Raw genomic sequence first — 4,982 nt, forward strand, 5'->3', positions numbered from 1 at the left:
ACACACACACACACACACACACACACACACACACACACACACACACATTGCACCGGCTGACATCACAGGACAATTGCCTATGGACTGGGGGAGGAGCATGGGATTAGAAGAGGGAGGGAGGGTGGAATTGGGAGGGGGCAAGAAAGGGGGCTACAGCTGGGATACAAAGTGAATAAATTGTAATAAATAATAAATTAAAAAAGAATAGACCAAAAAATGCAAAAAGAAAACAAAAACAAAAACAAAACCCCAAAATCTAGACTTCTTTGCTTTCTCACAGGTCATCATCCTCATCCGGGAGGACAGTCATCTGAGCAACCTCTAAATCATGTTCATGTCGCCAAGACTGGGTCTAAGACCACCTCAGACAGGGCTAGAGCAGGCATGGCAATGAACTCCAAGTTAGGATGTCCAATGAGCTTTCTGGCAACCCAGAGGAAAGGCTTAAATGGCAGAAATGTCATAGTACTGAAGATTCTTCTTTCGGTGGAAGACAATGGATTTTGCCTTCACGTTCCTGTCCTTAATAGCCACCTTGTTGCCACACAATACAATGGGGATGTTTTCACACACTCATACCAGATCTCTGTGCCAGTTAGGTATGTGCTTGTAAGTAACTCTGGGTGTTACAATGAACACTGTAATGGCACACTGGGCTTGGATATAGTAGCCATCACACAGGTCCCAGAACTTTTCCTGGCTGGCTGTGTCCCACGTGTTGAACTTGATGGGTCCTTTCTTGGTATGGAGAATGAGTGGGTGCACCTCCATGTCCAGGTGGCGATATAGTTCTTCTCGAACTCGTCTGCTAAGTGGCACTTCACAAATGTCCTCTTTCTGGTACCGCTGTCCCCCACCAGAATGAGTTTGAATTGGACCAGGGATAGCCATTGCTGAGATCCTTACAGAAGAGTCTGTGTCTATCTGACTGAAGCTAGAAAGATGGCAGAAGCACCTTGGGAGGGTAAGTTGAACGATCAAATGCCTTAATCTTTGTGAGATACTTAGAAGATAGTCCAGGACTGGCTTCAATGTCCTCCTCTGTGGACTTGCTAGGCTGCTCCTCCCACGGGGGGCTGGGGAGGTCAAGGAGCTAGCCATAGAGTTCATGCCAGGGACAATCTCTGTTCCCCTTACTAGGGAAGCCACTTGGATACTGAGCTGCCATGGGCTACATCCAAGCAGGGGTTCTAGGTTGTAACCATGCATGGTCCCTGGTTGGAAAATCAGTCTCAGACAAGCCCCTGTGCCCAGATATATTTGGTCCTTGTGCAGCTCCTGTTCTCTCCAGGTCTTACTAACTCTTTCTTCTTTCATATGATTCCCTGCACTCTGCCCAAAGTTTGGTTATGAGTCTCAGCATCTGCTTTGATAAGCTAGGGTCAGATGGAAGGGGAGGAGGACCTCCCCTATAAGTGGACTTAGAGAGGGGCAAGAAGGAGATGAGGGAGGGAGGGTGGGATTGGGAGGGAATGAAAGAGGGAGCTACAGCTGGGACACAAAGTAAATAAACTGTAATTAATATAAAAAATTAAAATTATAAAAAAAGAAGATAGTACAGTAGCTGGTAAATACCACGGAAAGTTTGCTGTCATTTCTAAAAAGTGTATCTCAGAGTGTTGGGTGCCCTGAAATTCTAACACTTGGGACATAGGGGTAGGAGGATCAAGAGTTCAAGGTCATCCTTAGCTACATAGAGAGTTTGGGGTCATCTTGGGCAACGTGAAGCCCTACCTCAAAAAACAAAACAAATAAACAAAAACAAACAAAAAAACACCCAACAATAACAAAAAAACAAAAAAGTAAGAAAAAAGAGAAGTAAGAGAGAGAGAGAGAGAAAGAGAGAGAGAGAATAGGTTGGGAAAAGGGGATAACATGCTTAACATATAATACATACCGGTAAGAAAATGGAAACAAAATACAATAAAAAATCCAGGTGACTTATAGCCAGGTAGTTTATAATGGGCAGAATTCAGTAAAATGTGTGCAAACTAAGCAAGAGAACTCTAGCACTAAGAATCTATAGTAATAATGGTGCACATATGTTAAGATGTACAAGCAGCTGCTCATCCACAGCGAAAGCCATCAACTGAGAGTGCTCTGTGTGCCGGGGCCAGCTCCTCACTGTGTATGTGTGTGCGTGCATGAGGAGGCTAAGGGACAACCTTAGGTGTCATCTTTAGGAGGAACCTCATCCATCTCCTTTTGAGACAGGGCCTCTCACTGAACTGGGAGCTCATACCAGTTAGGTTAGCCCGACTGGCCAGGGAGTCCAACGTGTTCCTGTCTCTGCCTTCCCAGGGCTGGAATTAGAAGTGGGCATCACAACTCAGTTCATTTTAATATGGATTCTATGGCTTGAACTAATGGTTTCCAGGCAGGGACTTTATCATTTGAACTATTTTCCTAGCCCCCCTCACTTCATTGTAATTCTAGATATAAATATTCCTTTCATCATTTTAAAGCATCAGGCATTAAAACTCCTTGAGATTCAAGGATTCCCCAGGAAGACCTTGTAGAGATTCCTGGAGATACTGTCTTCTGGCTCCAACCTCATCTTCTGAATCATATTGTTGTCCTCAGTCCATGACTGAGTAGGAAGACCTACCTTAGTACATGGAGGCATTTGGAGCCCCAGGGGAAGACTTATAGAGCCACATGCCGGCTCTACACACTCTGGATCCTCCAGGACCTGTTGTATCCTGAGCTACATTCTACAAGCCACAATCTCAGTTCTTCCAAAGCAAAAGTGTGCTGGGGACTGTCGTGAGCCATGTCTGGGCAATCTGCTTTTTAGTCTACTCATAGAAACATTAGAGGGCAGATTGCTTTATTTTCGCCTTCCAGGTGGCAGTCATGTGTGCGAACTTCAAGAATTCTAACTCTCTTCACTATTAGTCTAATGAACATTAATTAGGTAGGCACATTTGCAGCAGAAATCCCCAAACAAATCAATGATGTATTGTCTAATCATGCATGTCAAAGCCAAATAGAATGTTTGGAGATCATTTGCAATGTTTCTGTGATCTGATTGAGTGAGTTTCTCCACCTGGCTTGGAAAGAGAACATGCATTTCTAGATATTCCACTCTCGCCTCCTAAGGGCGGGTGCCTTCACTCTGCAGGAGACCCTCACCACACCACTGTCCAAGCAGTGTTGTTGGGGGATGCCCCTGCCAGGCTGCACACATACCTCATGGTTTATGTCAGCGTGCTTGATGCTGCAGGCATCCCTGCACAGTGCCAGGTGAGGCATGGAACGCTGACAGTGATGACAGTTAGTACGTCTGTGTCTGGAGCAAATTAAAATTTCTAAATTATCCAAGCCTGGACTCCTAGGGCTTTGATAATCTGGGTTCTAGTTCAGGTCTCAGTACTCATTAGCTGTGTGTCTCAGTCTGGATCCTGAGAGGGGAGTGTGTGTGTGTGTGTGTGTGTGGGTGGGTGTGTACACGTGTGCGTGTGTTTTATATTGCGTGTGGGTAGGCTCAATGCTTGAATCCATGTGAGCATGGAGAAGCCAGAGGTCTACATTAGGTGTCTCTCTCTGTCCCCCTCCATCTTCATTGTTTGAGACAGTATTTCTTCCTGAACCTGCAGCTTGGTTTTTTGGCTACACTGCCCGCCCAGTGAGTCCCCGGGATCGTGGGATATGCCTGTTTCTGCCCACTCCTACTGATGCTGGAATTAGAAATTCATGTTGCCATACCTGGATATTAGAGGTCCAGGGAAATTCCAAGTTCTCTCTTCTTTCACCTTCTATTTTCTTGCTTACAACCTCACTAAAAGCCAAAGGATCAAGGAACTTCTGATATAGTCCCTCTAGACACAGAACAGTATGGAGAAACCTAGACAGTCAGTCTGGGCTTGGAGAAAGGCCCCAAACCAACATCACTCAGTCCACCATGTGGTCTTGGACGAATTTCTTATGTTTCTCAGTTTTTCATGTGTAAGGCGAGGCTGGCACTCTGATTGAGCCAAAACAGACTATTAAATTAGAGAACCTTAAGACATAGCGAATGGACTTGTATTGTGGTTTGGACATGAAATATGTCACCAAAGGGCTTGGTTGGGACTGTGGTACCCAGGTAGCGTTACTACCAGGTAGGAGGCTCTGGAAATGTTAGTAGGTAGAACACAGTGAAAGGAAGCACAACACGGGGTCCCCAGGGATTAATGTCTCTGGCCTTTCAGTTTGTTTGTTTGTTTTTCTCTTCCATGAAGTAGGGAAACAGCCTTCCTCTGCCACATGCTTCCTGTCTCACTTCCATGATGCTCTGCCTCACCTGCCTGGAATTGATGGAACCAAGGACCACAGACTGAAAGCTCTGAAACCATGAGCTAAAATAAAGAATTTCCCTCTTTAAGTTGTTTCTGTCAAGTTTCTGTCTGTATTTGGTTATACTGATGACAAAACAAAACAATGATGGGTTGATTGTGTTCCCCCTGCTTATTTGCTAAGCTGACCTCCCTACTTCTGGATCAATCTGACAAGTGACAAATGCAGGGGGATGCAGGCCCAAAGCAAAGAGAAAACTGTGGCAGGCACCCAGGAGGGGGCAGAGGGAGGGACCCAGCTTGCATTGCTACTGTCTCCACAGAGAGAAAGAAATAACAAATTTGTTCTTGATTCATACTGAAGTAATCTTTTTGTCTTTGTTGCAATTTATTCAGGTTTATGGAGCACATAAAGACCTGCAAAGGCGGACTTTTGATGTAGTTATGCAGCTATAAACTTATACAGCTGTAATAATTGCATTTTAATGATTTCTTTATATTGCCATAATTGGTAGAGTTAATGATCATGTCAACTGGACGATGAAAAGAACACTCACGGCAGCCAATCCCTCTCTCTCTAAGACTCTCTGGAGAGGATAGGAAGATACATGTTTTCCAATTTTCTCTTTATTCACAACCAATGGATCCCCAACGGGTAGTTCCTGAACTCCAAAAACTTCTCTTTGGACCAGTTTCCATCTGATA

General features: G+C 44.7%; 1 pseudogene; it reads right to left on the reverse strand.

The window, feature by feature from the left end:
* Positions 1 to 274: 274 nt before the first annotated feature.
* On the reverse strand, positions 275 to 3,255 carry LOC129691905 (GTP-binding nuclear protein Ran-like; annotated as a pseudogene).
* Between the last annotated feature and the right edge of the window lie 1,727 nt (positions 3,256 to 4,982).

Source organism: Psammomys obesus, unplaced genomic scaffold (genome assembly GCF_907164565.1).
Source record: "Psammomys obesus unplaced genomic scaffold, mPsaObe1.curated_primary_1811, whole genome shotgun sequence".
Classification (NCBI taxonomy): domain Eukaryota; kingdom Metazoa; phylum Chordata; class Mammalia; order Rodentia; family Muridae; genus Psammomys; species Psammomys obesus.